At 43.2% G+C, this 18,096-nt stretch overlaps 1 protein-coding gene and 1 long non-coding RNA gene across 3 annotated transcripts in view; one reads left to right on the top strand and one right to left on the bottom strand.

Moving 5' to 3' along the window:
* The window catches only part of PLPP4 (phospholipid phosphatase 4), a 438,966-nt gene that overhangs the window by 76,669 nt on the left and 344,201 nt on the right, over window positions 1-18,096 (top strand). Inside the window, exon 5 of the mRNA XM_081535748.1 lies at window positions 13,153-13,389. The gene's annotated coding sequence lies outside the window, so the exon portion shown is untranslated. The remainder of the gene's footprint in view (window positions 1-13,152; window positions 13,390-18,096) is intronic.
* LOC145524140 (uncharacterized) overlaps window positions 1-18,096 on the bottom strand; it is a 76,451-nt gene that overhangs the window by 49,196 nt on the left and 9,159 nt on the right. The gene's annotated exons all lie outside the window — the stretch shown is intronic.

Below are 18,096 nucleotides of genomic sequence, written 5' to 3'. Positions count from 1 at the left end.
AGGTGCAGGGAAAGCTGCTCTGATCAAAGCTAAATGCACACGTCTTACTAAAACCCTAGTGGGCCGTGCTTTATAATACCATAGTTTGATGGTAAGTACAAATAATAAAAGAAAATATTGTATCTACTCATTAAGAATGTGGTGTAGCTCACTCTTAACTAATGATAATCAAGTGTCAGCTGAACACCAAGTGCTAATACCTGATTGAACTGGAGCACCTCCAGCTGTGTCCATGATATTCTGGGTAAAATAAAAAAGAGATGAAAATTTCCCCAAACAGTGCTAGAACTCCATACTAGGAACGCTTTGTTGAGATACATGTGACAATATTCCTGGAATGTTATAAGCTACACCTTGGTTTGATACGTTAATATTGAAATGTGCATGACTATTAATTTTGATAATGTTTTCTGAGGTATCAATGGTATGGGAGTTTACCATTTTCCTACCAATCATTTCTTGGTATAGTTAATTTTTGTTTAAGTGATTAGAAGATTCCATTTTGGTTGGATTAGATAATTATGAAAAAAGATTATAGTACTATATCCTAAAGGAAGTCAACCCTGAATATTCATTGGAAGGACTCATACTGAAGCTGAAAGCTCCGATACTTTGGCCACCTGACGCGAAGAGTTGACTCACTGGAAAAGACCCAGATGCTGGGAAAGATTGAAGGCAGGAGGAGAACAGGGTGACAGAGGATGAGATGGTTGGATGGCATCACTGACTCAATGGACATGAGTTTGAGCAAACTCTGGGAGATAGTGGAGGACAGAGAAACCTGGAGTGCTGCAGCCCATGGGATTGCAAAGAGTCGGAGACGACCAAGTGACTGAACAACAACTATAGGGGAGAGGTTGAGATATGGAGGGTGGGAATGTCTTCCTTGTTAGTATAATGGTGAATGTGCCTGCTTGTCACCCAGGAGCCCAGGGTTTAATTCCCTCAGTGATAAGGCTGCATTCCTAATTTCTAATACAACATTGTAAACAAACCCTACTTCAGTGAGAAAAAAACGGAAGATATAGAGGATGGGGATCAGAATTGCTGGGGTGTGAAATGTAGCCCTGCCACTTTTTGGCTGTGTGATCTGAAGCTTTAGTTTGCCCTTTTGTAAAATTGGGATAATAACAAAACCTTCCTTCTTTGGCTGTTATGAAGATTGAATTAGACAATGCATCATTGCTGGGATGACTGCAGGAGAATTGTATCTACAAAACTGGGTTATTCTGATCTATCCAAATATGACCTGAGGAAAATAAACAAGAAATTCTGCATTGGACATTTAAATCTGGGATGACTTTGCAATGGTGTTAATGCTCCCAATAAAGTCCAGTCCAGCTGAAGGTGATAATAACACTTAAGATTCAATTAGTTCTTTAGACTCTAGACTCCACTGTTTTTGCTTGTGTTGTATTCTTAAGACCTAGCATAGTACTTGAAAGTGAAAGTCACTCAGTTGTGTCTGACTCTTTGTGACCCCAGGTACTGTAGCCTGCCAGGCTCCTCTGTCCATGGGGATTCTCCAGGCAAGAATGCTGGAGTGAGTAGCTAGCTGTTCCATTCTCCAGGGAATCCTCCCAACCTAGAGAAAAAGCCCAGGTCTCCCACATTGCAGGCGGATTCTTAACCATCTGAGCCACCAGGGAAGCCCTGTAGTGTAGTACTGGGCCTGTGTAAAAGTGTTAGTGTCTCAGTCATGTCCAACTCTTTGTTACCCCATGAACTATTATAGCCCGATAGGCTCTTCTGTCCATGGAATTCTCCAGGTAAGAATACTGGAGTGGGTAGCCATTCCCTTCTCCAGGGGGTCTTCCCAACCCAGGGATCAAACCTGGGTCGCCTGCATTGCAGGCAGATTCTTTATCATCTGAGCTACCAGAGAAGCTGACTTGGCCTGTAGCCTTGAAAAAAAACAAAACAAAAACTAGTCCTCTGTCTCTAGTTTTGTCTTCTTCCTAATATTCCTGTACTCTCTTACTAGAGTTTTCTTCCAAAATGTGATCCAAACCTGTTAATTGCTTCTTACAGCAGTCAAGAGAAAGTCTGTCTCTTTACTAGGAGCCTCAACTGTTTGGATGATCTGTCTCTTTACTAGGAGCCCCAACTGTTTGGATGATCTTGGTCTAGAACTTCCAGGGTTTAGCCCATTGGTGAAGCTGGAAGGGGAGGATCAAGGATATTAGCCAGGGGCCTGGCAGGAAATGGATGGCTCATCAATGGATCATTTGTAGTCGTATAGGGCAGGATGTAGGGAAACCAGCAAGGGATGACACAGTAGCCCACGCTGCTGTCCTTGTCCCTATGCCTGCAGAGCAAGGAGAGGGCACTTTTTGGAAGCTGGGAGCACCTCCTGATAGGAGATGGGGACTTCGGCTGTGGCACCTGATGGAGAATAAACTTTTCAACTTCACTTTCCTCCTGCCTTTTTTCTCCTACTGATGACTCCTGTGGGGCCCGGCCAACTGGAAGCCAGAGTGCCAGGGAGCTGTTAACACAGGCGAGACTAGTCAGCTTCCCAGGGCTCAGAGCAGGGTGGGAAAGGATGGAGATGAGGGCCCAGTGTGAGATACCCAGCATCTTATGCAAGAAAGTAAGGGTTCACTTTACTTGAACCCCATGGATGGACTTCTCTCTAGGGGAAGTCACAATAGCATGCTGGGCAAACGAAAAGTTGTCCAGTGTTCTACTGAAGTTTCCTGAGGTTCACAACTTGTCCCATGACATTGATGTTATATTTTATCAGAGACTCATCAAAACTTACATCTGAAATTTTGTGTAAGTCTGGCTTCTGTGAGTGTTCAGAAGCTATAAATAATTCAGCTTTTTAAATTTTAAGTGCCATATATATCTCAGGGTATATTTTTAGCTATTTTTTTCATGTCTTCCACCTTCTATAGGTAATTTATAGTACTTAGTATTAAAAAATTACCTATTGAATCCTATGGTTCTTCAATCAATCTCAGATAAACCTCTGGGTATAATTTTATGTCTCTGATGTCAGATTTATATTTTTCTCTTTGGGTCCTTGTGTGCCCTCTTCTATAAAGTTTTCAGGTCACAATTGATGGACTTTTATAGATATCCAGATCATTCAATCATTTCTCATTGTATAGAGAGAATTAACCTGCTGAGTTTTCCAGACATTAGCAATACATAAGAATCCTATAATAAAGCATGCTATCATCTCTTTTTGAAAATGAGTAATGAGACATGACAGTTTCTTTCTAAAGCAATAATCAAGAAAGAGAGCCCTGCATTTAATTCATTATGTGAACCCAATAGAAAAAGCAAAGGAAAAATAAATATTTTCGCCCAGTTGAGTCAACTTCAAGCCTAAAGTTATAGGTTCTTGCTACTTGCACTTAATCGCCATCACAAAGAAATGCCCATTGCTGTGATCAGGTATCTCATGGGATACAAAAGCACGGATCTTTGACATTTTGGAAAGTAATAGAATTACCTTTTACTCAACCTGAACTGATTTGTATTCACAGTGAATTTTTTCTTTTTTTGAATATCAGAAATGGAGGCAAACTCAACCTCAGGAAATTTAAATGAAAATCTTGTTTCTGGAAGGCAGTCTGTAATGAATGATAACAACTTAGGTCATGCCCTTTCCAAGTGTCCGCATTTATCATAAGTAATGAATGTTCTTATTAACATCAGGACTTGGTTAATGTGAAGGTGACACATTAATACCCAAAATTTTAAACTTCAGTCTTTTTGGCCTGTTGTCAGAGTCAGTATAGTTGGAACATGAGCTGTGGGTCCCAAAACTGGCCCCAGACTGGGCAGGAGAAAGGCCCCCTTACAAGGTCATGAATAACCCAGGGAATGAAGCAAGGTTCAGGGCTGCTGGGATGGGGAGGGGAGCCTGGCTCCACCCACCGCTCCCCAGGTCTGTGCCCAAGGGAATTGCTTTTGCATCCTGGTGTCCTCTTCTGACTCCATCCTTGGTTTCAATGTCATCATTTCATTCATTTTTCATCATTTATGAGCTCTATAAAAATTGTAAAATGTTTCAAGCATGCAAAAAGAATTCAGAAAGTAACATACATATGCCTACCACACAAGTTTCTTAAATATTATGTTTTACCATGGCTGCGTCAGGCTTCCCAGGTGGTGCTAGTGGTAAAGAACCTACCTGTTAATGCAGGACAGAGACCTGGGTTCAATGCATGGGTTGGGAAGACCCCCTGGAGAAGGGCATGGCAACATACTCTTAGTATTCTTGCCTGGAGAATCCCATGGACAGAGGAGCCTGGTGGACTACAGTCCATGGGGTTGCAAAGAGTCGGACACGACTGAAGGGACTTATCACGCACCATGGCTGGTCAGATTTTTTCTTTTTAAAAGAAAGAAAATCTCATTATATCCTTGAAGAGGTATCTGGAGGGGAGTAGGGAGGCCCTTCCTTCCCCCACTTCCTGAGATTATATGTAAGCACGTGAGGGGCATTTCTCCTGCTCAGTCTGTTGTTGTTATTAATTCTGGGGCTTAGCTAGCACAAGTTCTTAACCATCCTGTACTTCCTGATATAATTTGCTGACCTCTTGAGTATTAAAGGGGCTGAGCATAATTTCATGTATTTTTTGGCACTTCAAGCTCCCTCTTCTGTGTTGTGTGAGTGGGTGTGTTTAAATCATTGATTTGTAAGGATAAAGATTCTATAAAGGATAAAGATTTTATAAAGGATAAAAATTTTTTAAGGATGAAATCTTTATTCTTACCAATCACCATCTATAAGCAATAGGTATTGATCATTTGTCAGTGAAATAAGTTGCAATTATCTTTAGCTGTGGCTTGCTTTCTAACTATATTTATAGTCTTTTTTCATAGAGACCTTTAAAGTTGTAATGTATTGGGTTGGCCAAAAAATTCATTTTGATCTTTGAGCTTTGGTCTTTGAACTTCGGTTAGATGAACTTTTTGGTCAATTCAGTATTTAACTATATAGTCTTTCCTCTTATGACTTATTGTCTCTGTGTGCTTTTAATTACATGCTAGTGAGGGAAACACTGCAGAGGTGCTGAGTCCACGGTCTGGACCTTTCTGGCTGGGAGATGGAGCTGAGGTGCCACGTTCCTCTGGACAGCACTGCAGGCTGTCCCATGCCACCCTCAGAGCTCCAGGACAGGTGGAGATGGCAGGCGCCCAGCCATCTAACCTCATCACAGAGCCCTTGAATGAGGGGCCTGCCCGCCTGAGCAGCTGCAGACCACTCACCTCCTCCTCTGCTCCCCCTCCCGTGTCCCCATTGCCCCCCGGTTCCCAGCACCCTAGCAGGAGTTCAAAGCCACTGAATGACCCAGAATTATAATTCCAGTCCGCTTTAGCACACAGGGGTGGGCATGGATTGGGGACCAAACTTGTCTTTTGCGGGCTCCTGTAGTCCTCAGCTAGTAAAAGACAAGGCACACTTCACTTTTTGGAAGCAGTAAGGTAGAACCAAGTGTCCTTGGGAGAAAGCCTTTATAAAAAACAAGCAATGAATCTCTACTGATAATATGACTTTGCAAGACAGTCTTAAGAAATACGTTTATGTAATCAGCAGACAGCACCCAGTTGTGGATTTGACTGGTGATGGAATTAAGTCCATCCAATGCTGTAAAGAGCAATATTGTATAGGAACCTGGAATGTTAGGTCCATAAATCAAGGCAAATTGGAAGTGGTCAAACAGGAGATGGCAAGCGTGAACGTCGACATTTTAGGAATCAGCGAACTAAAATGGACTGGTGTGGGTAAATTTAACTTAGATGACCATTATATCTACTACTGTGGGCAAGAATCCCTTTGAAGAAATGGAGTAACCCTCATAGTCAACAAAAGAGTCTGAAATGCAGCACTTGGATGCAATCCCAAAAATGACAGAATGATCTCTGTTTGTTCCCAAGGCAAACCATTCAATCACAGTAATTCAAGTCTATGCCCCGACCAGTAATGCTGAAGAAGCTGAAGTTGAATGGTTCTGTGAAGACCTACAAGACCTTCTAGAACTAACACCCAAAAAAAGATGTCCTTTTCATTATAGGGGACTGGAATGCAAAAGTAGGGAGTCAGGAGATACCTGGAGTAACAGGCAAATTTGGCCTTGGAGTAAGAATGAAGCAGGGCAAAGGCTAATAGAGTTTTGCCAAGAGAATGTACTGGTCATAGCAAACACCCTCTTTCAACAGCACAAAAGAAGACTCTACACATGGACATCACCAGATGGTCAACACCGAAATCAGATTGATTATATTCTTTGCAGCCGAAGATGGAAAAGCTCTATACAGTCAACAAAAACAAGACCGGAAGCTGACTGTGGCTCAAATCATGAACTCCTTGTTGCCAAATTCAGACTTCAATTGAAGAAAGTAGAGAAAACCACTAGACCATTCAGTTCAGTTCAACTCAGTTCATTTCAGTTGCTCAGTCACTCAGTCGCGTCCGACTGTTTGTGACGCCTTGAACCTCAGCACACCAGGCCTCCCTGTCCATCACCAACTCCCTGAGTCCACCTAAACCCATGTCCATCGAATCGGTGATGCCATCCAGCCATCTCATCCTCTGTTGTCCCCTTCTCCTCCTGCCCTCAATCTTTCCCAGCATCAGAGTCTTTTCCAATGAGTCAGCTCTTTGCATCAGGTGGCCAAAGTATTAGAGTTTCAGCTTCAACATCAGTCCTTCCAATGAACACCCAGGACTGATCTCCTTTACGATACACTGGTTGGATCTCCTTGCAGTCCAAGGGACTCTTAAGAGTCTTCTCCAACACCACAGTTCAAAAACATCAATTCTTAGGCACTCAGCTTTCTTTATAGTCCAACTCTCACGTCCATACATGACCACTGGAAAAACCATAGCCTTGACTAGACAGACCTTTGTTGGCAAAGTAATGTCTCTGCTTTTAAATATGCTGTCTAGTTTGGTCATAACCTTCCTTCCAAGGAGTAAGCGTCTTAATTTCATGGCTGCAATCACCATCTGCAGTGATTTTGGAGCCCAGAAAAATAAAGTCTGACACTGTTTCCACTGTTTCCCCATCTATCTGCCATGAAGTGATGGGACCAGATGCCATGATCTTCGTTTTCTGAATGTTGAGCTTTAAGCCAACTTTTTCACTCTCCTCTTTCACTTTCATCAAGAGGCTCTTTAGTTCTTCTTCACTTTCTGCCATAAGGGTGGTGTCATCTGCATATCTGAGGTTATTGATATTTCTCCCGGCAATCTTGATTCCAGCTTGTGTTTCTTCCAGCCCAGTGTTTCTCATGATGTACTCTGCATATAAGTTAAATAAGCAGGGTGACAATATACAGCCTTGACGTACTCCTTTTCCTATTTGGAACCAGTCTGTTGTTCCATGTCCAGTTCTAACTGTTGCTTCCTGACCTGCATACAGGTTTCTCAAGAGGCAGGTCAGGTGGTCTGTTATTCCCATCTCTTTCAGGATTTTCCACAGTTTATTGTGATCCATAGAATCAAAGGCTTTGGCATAGTCAATAAAGCAGAAGTAGACCATTCAGGTATGACCTAAATCAAATTCCTTATGATCAACAGTGGAAGTGACAAATAGATTCAAGGGATTAGATCTGATAGACAGAGTGCCTCAAGAACTATGGATGGAGGTTTGTGTCATTGTATAGGAGGCAGGGATCAAGACCATCCCCAAGAAAAAGAAATGCAAAAAGGCAAAATAGTTTTCTGAGGAGGCATTACAAATACCTGTGAAAAGAAGAGAAGTGAAAGGCAAGGAGAAAAAGAAAGATTTACCCATTTGAATGCAGAGTTCCAAAGAATAGCAAGGAGAGATAAGAAAGCCTTCCTCAGGGATCAATGCAAAGAAATAGAGGAAAACAACAGAATGGGAAAGACTAGAGATCTCTTCAAGAAAATTAGAGATACCAAGGGAACATTTCATGCAAAGATGGGCTCAATAAAGGACAGAAATGGTAGGGACCTAACAGAAGCAGAAGATATTAAGAAGAGGTGGCAAGAATACACAGAAGAATTGTACAAAAAAGATCTTCACAACCCAGATAATCACGATGGTGTGATCACTCACCTAGAGCCAGACATCCTGGAATGAAAAGTCAAGTGGGTCTTAGGAAGCATCACTATGAACAAAGCTAGTGGAGGTGATGGAATTCCAGTTGAGCTATTTCAAATCCTGAAAGATGACGCTGTGAAAGTGCTATACTCAATATGCCAGAAAATTTGGAAAACTCAGCAGTGGCCACAGGACTGGAAAAGGTCAGTTTTCATTCCAATCCCAAAGAAAGGGAATGCCAAAGAATGCTCCAAGTACTGCACAATTGCACTCATCTCACACGCCTGTAAGGTAATGCTCAAAATTCTCCAAGCCAGACTTCAACATTATGTGAACTGTGAACTTCCAGATTTAGAAAAGGCAGAGGAACCAGAGATCAAGTTTCCAACATCCATTGGATCATTGAAAAAGCAAGAGAGTTCCAGAAAAATATCTATTTCTGCTTTATTGACTACATCAAAGCCTTTGACTGTGTGGCTCACAACAAACGGTGGAAAATTCTTAATGAGATTGGAATCCCAGACCACCTGACCTGCCTCTTGAGAAATCTGTATTCAATTTCAAGAAGCAACAGTTAGAGCTGGACATGCAACAACAGACTGGTTCCAAAATGGGAAAGGAGGACTTCAAGGCTGTATATTGTCACCCTGCTTATTTAACTTATATGCAGAGTACATCATGAGAAATGCTGGGCTGGATGAAGCACAAGCTGGAATCAAGATTTCTGGGAAAAATATCAACAACCTCAGATATGCAGATGACACCAGCCTTATGGCAGAAAGCAAAGAAGAACTAAAGAGCCTCTTGATGAAAATGAAAGAGGAGAGTGCAGAAGTTGGTTTAAAGCTCAACATTCAGAAAATGAAAATCATGGCATCTGGTCCCATCACTTCATGGCAAATAGATGGGGAAACAGTGGAAACAGTGACAGACTATTTTGGGGGGCTCCAAAATCACTGCAGATGGTGACTGCAGCTGTGAAATTAAAAGATGCTTACTCCTTGGAAGAAAAGTTATGACCAACCTAGAGAGCATATTACAAAGCAGACATTATTTTACCAACAAAGGCCCGTCTAATCAAAGCTATGGTTTTTCCAGTAGTCATGTATGGATGTGAGAGTTGGACTATAAAGAAAGCTGAGTGCTGAAGAATGGATGCTTTTGAACCATGGGGTTGGAGAAGAATCTTAAAAGTTCCTTGAAATGCAAGGAGATCCAACCAGTCCTTCCTAAAGTAAATCAACCCTGAATATTCATTGGAAGGACTGATGTTGAACTTGAATCTCCAATACTTTGGCCACGTATTGCTAAGAACTAACTCACTAGAAAAGATTCTGTTGCTGAGAAAGATTGAAGGCAAGAGGAGAAGGGGGTGACAGAGGATGAGATGGTTGGATGGCATCACCAACTCAATGGACTTGGGTTTGAGTAGACTCTGGAAGTTGGTGATGGACAGGGAGGCCTGGCGTGCTGCAGTCCATGAGATTGCAAAGAGTCGGACATGAATGAGCGACTGAATTGAACTGAACTGAATGAATCAGCAGATGGCTTTTCCCTTTCTCCTGAGTGGCTCTGGGCTCAACGCTGTCTGCCTACTCCACAGAGAAATGATATCCTCAAATCAGTGCTTTGAGCCGGGGGTCCCGGGCCATTGCTCTGTCTTCTCAAGCATTCATGTAACCTTATCTGTAACCTTTATGTAAGCCCATCAGAAAGCCCATTAAAAGCACTGATGGGCTTTCTTTCCTATACTTTCCCCGTGGCGGATCTGTGCAAAGACAAGGATTTCATTTATCACCTGGCTTGTCCCCACAGGCCCAGTACAGGCCCGGGCTGGAAGTGTCGCAGCCACAGACCTTCTCCAGGCTGACTTGTTCTGGTCAGGCTCCCTCTTGGGTTTAAGAGGACAAGCAGCTGATCCCTGCTGGTAAATAAAATGTGGCCTGGCTCTGGTATCCGACTGACCTTGGGCATTTGGGAGGCTCTTTGCTTTATGTCTGCGAATGACCCTGAATTATTCCTGAACGTGACTGTGAGACAGTTTGGGCTGGAGATATGAGATTGTCACACCCTGTGATTTGCTTTTGTTTCAACAAGTGAAAGGAACCTAACTTTTGTTTACTTATTCATTTTTCAATTTTTATTATTAGTGTTAGGGAGGCTTCTGGAAATTAACTTAAAAATGGGTGCTGGTATCTGTCATTGTTGTTCAGTTGCTCAGTTGTGTTGACTCTTTGTAACCCTATGGACCGAAGCACACCAGGCTTCCCTGTCCTTCACCATCTCCTGGAATTTGCTCAAACTCATGTTCACTGAGTCAGTGATGCCATCCATCCATCTCATCCTCTGTCATCCCCTTCTCCTCCTGCCTTCAGTCTTTCCGAGCAGCAAGGTCTTTCCCAGTGAGTCAGCTCTTCACATCAGGTGGCCAAAGTATTGGAGCTTAGACTGGTTAAATAATGAATTTGGTGAAAGAAATGGAATCATGTGGAAATAAGTAAGTATGAAGAAAAGATAGAGTGGGAAGACCGATTGAGCTTCCATTAAACCAGAATTTATTCTTGGAACTTTCAGTTATCTTGTGGCTTCTTAAACAAGCTAATATTTATTGAGAGCATTGGGTATGTCACTTACTTCCTATAAGACATCCCTTTGAGCCTTTCAACAGCCCTGTGAAGGAGGAGGTGTGCTTCCATTTTTAAAATAAACTGTTCACTTTAGAGCAGTTTTAGATTTATAGAAAAATTTCTAAGATAGTACAAAGACTTCATATGTACCCCTAGACCCAGTTTCTCCTGTTGCTAACATCTTACATTAGGGTGGTACATTTGTCACAATAAATGAATCAGTATTGATACATTATTACTCACCATTCTTTATTCAGATTTCTGTAGTTCTTTTTTTTCCTCCCTTTTCTGTTCCAAGAAAGGATCTAGGACACCACATTATGGTTGACTATCATATGTCCTTAGACTCTTCTTGTCTTTGATAGTTTCTCAGACTTTCCTTGTTTTTGACAACTTTAATAGATTTGAGGAGTGCTGGTCATGTGTTTGTAGAATGTCCCTTATTTGGGAACATGAATTTTTCTGAAAGTCCAATAGTGCAACAAGGCATGTTATAGGAAAAGTAGCTCCGAAGCTCCACCCCAGAAATCACTCCTTTTACCTGTTGCTCCCGCCCATTCTTCCATCTTCTTACACACTCTGCCTGGAAGATGCTATCGGTGCCCCACTGACAAAACCCCCAGCTTTGCCACTTTAGCACACAGCCTGACTCCTAACTGTCAGCACCTGGGTTTCCTTGCCGGGGGGATTTCTCTTGCCCCAAGCTTGCTTTGTCACCCACAGAACAGATGGAAAGTTCTGGAGAGTTAATGCCCTTGGGAGCAGCCTCGCCAGTGACCAATGGGCTTTTGGGTATCAATACCCCGACTCTGTAGCCTCCTGGGTGGGGTAACCTCTGCTGTCTGAGTTTACACCTGCTGCCCACATTCCCATTGGGGTTCCTAGGGCTCCCTGGTTCTGAGTGGGAGAGATAACATGACACCTTTATTGCTACCTTCTGATGGCCACCTGGCTTCCGGCACTGCATCTCCGTTAATTGTGTGCAAGCCTTGATTTCTTCTGAGGCCAGAAACTTGTTTGATGCAGGGACCATGTTTTCCTCACAGTGTCTGGTATGGTGCCAGTCATCTAAGAGCCACTTGAATGCTTGTTGAATGAAGGGTGGGCTGTATTACAAGGGTGAAGTGATTTCCTGGGCTGGTTTGATGATGCTAAACCTGCTGGCTGATGATGCTAAACCAGTGTAGGCAAGTCCAAGCTTTTCTCTGTAATTGTATTTTATTTAAGCTCCTTTGATTGCAAGCCACAGGAACCCACTTTGAATAACTTAAGAGAAAGGAATATATTGGAAGGCTGCTATGATAGCTCACAGAACTGAAGGAAGGGCAGGAGCCCCGTAAGCTCCACGATGGAATGTTGACAACAACTGGGATAACAGTGGCTGACATTTACTGAACACTCCCTATGTGCCAGGCCCTGGGCCAAAACTGCATCATAGTTAATTTTCACAGCAACCCCATGAGGTTGGTCTTATTATTATCATCTCTGCTTTGCCAGTGAGCTACTTGGGGCATATAGGCTAGAATCAGGCAGGCTGATTACAGAGCCTCTGTTCTTAATACACAAAGATGCCTCAGCAGCAGGAGTTTGGAATCAGCTTCCTAGGCAGATCCTTTGAGACTCTGCTGTGATGACTTCTAGTCTCTCTCTCCTAAGTTCAAGTTATTGGGGAAAACCATTAAATTGGCATAACTTTGACCAACTCCGAATAACAGTGGTAGAGTCCAGTGGCAGAAAACATGGCCCTTGGGGGCCCACCCTGCATATTGGGACCTGAGAAGGAAGGATAGAATCTGGAGACTAGCTGATACCCCTAAACTTGTGTCTGCCACCTCTGTGTTTAGATTTCTAATGCACAAAGGATGGTTTCCAAAGTATGGTCACTGGGCCAGGTACACCAAGCATCATCTGGGAACTTGAGAGAAATTCATATTCATCTGCCCCATCCCAGACCTACTTAATCTGAAACTCTGGGGGTGGCGAGGGTGGTTCTGATCCAGAGGTCTTAGTGCTTAGGATGTATTTGGCTTTGCATTTTGTGTCCCTGGGTATTGAAAATAGAGTCTCCCTTGAGGCATACTCAGAGCCTTTGCATTAATAGATGTGCTGTTCGGTTGCAATTGTTTGGCAGGAGGCCAGCTCTGCTGTTTGCTCTGTTCCTTCCCTTTCCCTCCTGCCAGGAGGCTGACGGTATTTGCTCAATAAGAACAAAACTTAAACCAGAGCCCAATGGTCTGCTTAAATTCTACTAAGAAAATTACATAGCTCAGAAAATTTTAAGTTACAAAGAACAGAAGCGAAGAACTTGAAGGTTGTCAAGCCCCGAAGGAATTTTTTCACTCATGTATCTGAAAACTCCAGAAATTGTGCTAATTTCAGGTACAGCTGGATCAAGGTCCTCGAATGATGTCACAACTACCCCCCTCTTCACCGCCCCCCATCTCTCTTACTCTCTCATACTGGTTTCCTTTTGTGTGGTTTTTGTTTTTCAGACAGATTCCTTCCACATGAAGATTCCCTAGCAGCTCCAGGCTTAAATGTACCCCAGGTTGCAATCAAAGAGAGAAAAGTCCTTATTCTGCCGTTATTCACATTGAACTCCTCTCCAGAGATCTCCAGTTGGCCCTGTTTGGATTATATGACTTTCCCCAAGCCCATCACTGTCTCCAGAGGCTATACTTGCTGTGAGGAAGACGTGGGTTCTCCTGCCTGACGGCTCTGCACTGGAGGTAAGTGAGAGCCGGTGCCATGTGCCTAAATGTTCAAAACCTTTTCTGGTGCAGGGTGATGGGAAGCCCTAATTTGTATCATTTTACTAATTTCTGTGGTGTAGTAATTCCCACCTGGCCCATTGCAAGCTCTCAACATGTTTTTCCTGATACTGAACATCAGCCTCTGTACCCTTGGCACCAAACTGAATCTCAGAGACAGAGTTTGGATGAAGTAGAAAAGAACAGCTATATTGCTTTGCTAGGCAAAAGGGTCCATAACCTGCCTAATGCCCTCAAAACGGTGTCCCAACCTGGAGGGGATTTGTGAGGAGTCTTGTAGTCAAGGGGTGGGGTTGCTGATAAGGATCAGGGTGCCTGCAGGGCCTGCATTTTTCAGTCTAGAGAGCATCTGCCATCAGGTGCTCTCATGATGGGCTTCTGTGGTTCTTGAGATTATGGAACTGTGACCTTCTCTCTGGAATGGAGTGCTTCACCAAGTAAACATCTTCCATTTGGTGGGAGTTTTAGTTCTGCACAAGAGCTCGAAGATCTTGCAGTGTGTATGCCTTGAGGGGGAACAAGGACTCTGCCTTGAAGCTGCGGTGTTGTTTCTTGACTTGCCCGCCTTTGTCTCCACATCCCCTTCCTTCCCGGATTAGCAGCTGTTTGAATCTGCCCTTTGGAACTCAGGAAGGGTCCTGGGGGCTGAATGAAGCCTGTTTCCTACAAACAAGAAACAGGGGACACAGAAAAACTTTTGTGTCCAGGAGCCCCACAGGGTCCTGCTTGGTTTCATCCCTAAGGTGGAGGTGGGAAGAAATGCACTCCCTTCTAGAGTGTTTTCTCTGGGCTGGTACAATCCCAAGAGCATAGATGATTGTAAAGGAGAGTAAAATAATTAGGAAATGATGAGGTTTTGGAAGTCATCGCCTTTTTTTTTTTTGTAATTTGTTTAATTGTAAAATTGATGTAACTTGGTTTTTAAAAAATATATTTATTTATATATTTTTGGCTGTGAAAGTGAAGTCACTCAGTCGTGTCCAACTCTTTGCAACTCCATGGACTGTAGCAAACCAGGTCGATGGGATTTTCCAGGCAAGAGTACTGGAGTGGGTTGCCATTTCCTCCTCCAGGGGATCTTCCCGACCCAGGGATCGAACCCCGGTCTCCCGCATTGTAGGCAGACACTTTACCGTCTGAGCCTCCAGGGAAGTCTTTTTGGCTGTACTGGGTCTTTGTTGCTTCTCAGGCTTTCTTCTAGTTGCAGAGAGCGGGGCTGCTCTCTAGTTGCGGTGCACAGGCTTTCCATTGTGGTGGCTTCTCTTGTTGTGGACCGTGGGCTCTGGGGCGCACAGGCTTCAGTGGCTGCAGCTGGCAGGCTCTGGCGCACAGCCTCAATAGTTGTGGTTCATGGGCTTAGCTGCTCTGCAACCTGTGGGATCTTCCCGGATCAGAGATCGAACCCGTGTCTCCTGCATTGGCAGGCAGATTCTTTACCACTGAGCCACCAGGGAAGCCCCTAACTTGGCTTTTAAATAATGGCTATGTTTAGAATTTTGCTCACAAAATTCCTGGAAATGTTATAGTCCCCTCTCTCATCTAGGATAAGCAAGGTCTAGCCCACCCCCTGTCAGAACCCAGGAGGGCAGAATAAGAGTTCTAAGTGTGTGCAGCTTGGGGGGCCTTAGGTGGCAGTAGGAAGCTGCTGCCTTAGTCCAGACAAGACCTGATGGAGGCCTCAACTTGAGCATGGCGCTGGGGAGGGCAGGGCATTTGAGCCAGAGCACTGACCAGCGCTCTGACTTTTGGCTGGAAGAGCAGAGGACAGTGATCTGTATGCTTGCGAAATGTAAATATCATTTGAGTACGAATGTACTCTGCATTCCAATAAATTTAGCACATTTCTTGGGAAAAGCTACTTAACAATAAGAACTAAAGACGCTGTTTTATACCAAAAGTCAGATCCACTCCAACCCCTACTATGCTGCATAAAAATTTCATTGTACATTCGTGTACTGTAGGATTTGGAGGTGGAAAAAGAATGAAGCATTATTTTGCTGGGGATATTTTCAGCAGATAAAGTTGAGAGAGTTTGTGGCTTAAAAAAATCAATGCCCACATAGTAGGTGGTATATCTTGGTAAATACGGGACCACTTGGAGATGATTTATTGTCTACAAAATACCTGGTAAAGGTCAACATTTAGAAAGTAAATCCATTTTAGAGGCTGTAATCAAAGAAAACCCCCAGGGCAGCTTGCTTAAAAAAGAATATTAATGTAACAAAGCTATGTTGCTTTCCTCTTGAATTGGTTGAAGCCAACAGATCATTTCTTCTATGGATATTGGGTCACCTTTTCATCTGGAGAACAAAGTGGTCAGACAGGGACCAACCTAAGGTATGAACTCAAAAAGGACACCCAGTGTTTCCACCAGAAGCAACACGGCTCCAGCTAAATAATGTTCTCATGATCTCTATTAAAGAGAAGTTGAAGGACAAAAGAATAATCTTTAGTGCCTTTGAGAAACTGTTGAAAGTCTTTCTAATGTCAGTCAAAAGCACTACAATGTACATCACTATCCACCACCAGCAAATACCCTTCTGATGCACTCTAGAACTATCTTTATAAAGTGGAACCTTCCTGGGAATATGGAACTCTACCAGCAACATCTAACAGGTCAATGACTGAATTTTTAAAAAGTGGCTGGTCCATCTCTCTTTAGATCTTGTTTCTAACAAGTTAATAAATTAGTGTCAATTTTCTATTTTCAGATTTGGCTTTGGGGTCCCAGTAAATTCTGCTTCTAAGCAACCTAGTCAGATATTAGTGCTAATTTATGTTTATGATAACAACTTTCATTGGTTGTCACTGGCTGGGTACCAGGTGATGTGTTAGAGATTTAGAAGTGTGTTGTCTGTGACGTGCATGACATATTTCATATATGAGGTCACCAAGTCTCAGAGAAACTAGGTAACTCCCCAAATCAAGAGGCGATGGCTTTGGGCTTTGAACCTTCGTACTTCACCCTCGAATTTGTCATCTTAATTACTACCTTATATTGATTGCCCTATAAAGTATAGAAGAATGCTACCCAACACATGTAGTGTATTTTGTAGTTTGCAAAGTATTTTACCAAACATTGTCGAATTTGAGCATAATTCCATGAATGCGGTGATGTAGAATTATTCTTAATCTCTGCAGAACTCATTTTAACTACTGATATCCTTTAACCACTGAGAGAAAGTGAAATGATTTAGTTCCGAGTGAAGGGCGTGTGCACAGCCATCACTCAGGGATGACAGTGGTTTTGGTGGGTGGGGGTGAGGTGGGGGTGGCTGTCTCTTTGTGTTTCCTTCTCATCTCTGTCAAGATGCTTGCTTTGTTTGGTATCACACCCAGATGTTAGTCTCCATTATTTGCTGGCTAATTGCTCAGTTTTCTTAAACAGTGTCCTGGGGCATCAATTACTCTACCTCTCATCGGATGTATTTTATTAGAGTATAATTGCTTTCCAAAGTTGTTTTAGTTTCTGCTGTACAACGAGGTGACTCAGCTATATGTATACATATATCCCCTCCCTCTTGGACCTCCATCCCACCCTTATAGGTCACCACAGAGCACTGAGCTGAGTTCCCTGTGCTACACAGCAGCTTCCCACTAGCTATCTGTTTTACATGTAGAGAGCAGAGGCAGTTTTTGAGGCTAGTCTTTGGGGTTTGTTTTGAGCTCTTTGTGGCTCTTTTCCTGGTCCTTTCTGATGAACTAGCTGGCCTGTGGTTTAGCTTGCTACAGTTGAATACAAGAGGCTACTAGTCTCTTCTTATTTTCTTATGATTAAAAAGAATACATTTGAATCAGTTCTAATGAGGTGGATGAAACTGGAGCCCATTATACAGAGTGAAGTAAGCCAGAAAGAAAAACACCATTACAGTATACTAACACATATATATGAAATTTAGAAAGATGGTAACGATAACCCTATATGCGAGACAGAAAAAGAGACACAGATGCATAGAACAGTCTTTTGGACTCTGTGGGAGAAGGTGAGGGTGGGACGTTCTGAGAGAATATCATTGAAACATGTATATTATCATATGTGAAACAGAATGCCAGTCCTGGTTCGAAGCATGAGACAAGTGCTCAGGGCTGGGGCACTGGGATGACCCAGAGGGATGGGATGGGGAGGGAAGTGGGAGGGGGGTTCAGGATGGGGAACACATGTAAACCCATGGCTGATTCATATCAATGTATGGCAAAAACTACTACAACATTGTAAAGTAATTAGCCTCCAACTAAAATAAATAAATTAAAAAAAACCCCAAAAAACAAAATCCCTATTGTTTCCAAGAGCGCTCTTAGGCTTGAACTTTCCCACACTCAGTTTCAAATAGAATCATTTCGTTTGGGGATTGCTTTCTCCCCCAGAAAACTCTGAGCACTGCTCCCGCACTGGGGAGGCAGTAACCATTGGTCTTCACAGCTTGCCTCTCTGCCCTCTGAGTGAGGAGGGGGCAGGGGCAGTTGGGGCCCCAGTGTTGTTGGCTTGATGGCGCCGGGTTAGAGCATCCACTGGATGAATAGGAGATAGCAGAAGAAAGAAGCCCTGATCTCTTGACTAAATTCACCAGGAATTTAGCCTCTTCTCAGGTGGTGCTAATGGTAAAGAACCCGCCTGCCAGTGCAGGAGACTTAAGAGGCGTGGGTTCAATCCCTGTGTCAGGAAGA

The sequence above is a fragment of the Giraffa tippelskirchi genome, chromosome 2 (genome assembly GCF_054371585.1).
Source record: "Giraffa tippelskirchi isolate mGirTip1 chromosome 2, T2T-mGirTip1v1.2.pri, whole genome shotgun sequence".
Taxonomy (NCBI): domain Eukaryota; kingdom Metazoa; phylum Chordata; class Mammalia; order Artiodactyla; family Giraffidae; genus Giraffa; species Giraffa tippelskirchi.
Note: the sequence above shows the minus strand (reverse complement) of the source record. Positions and strands in the feature narration are given on the sequence as shown.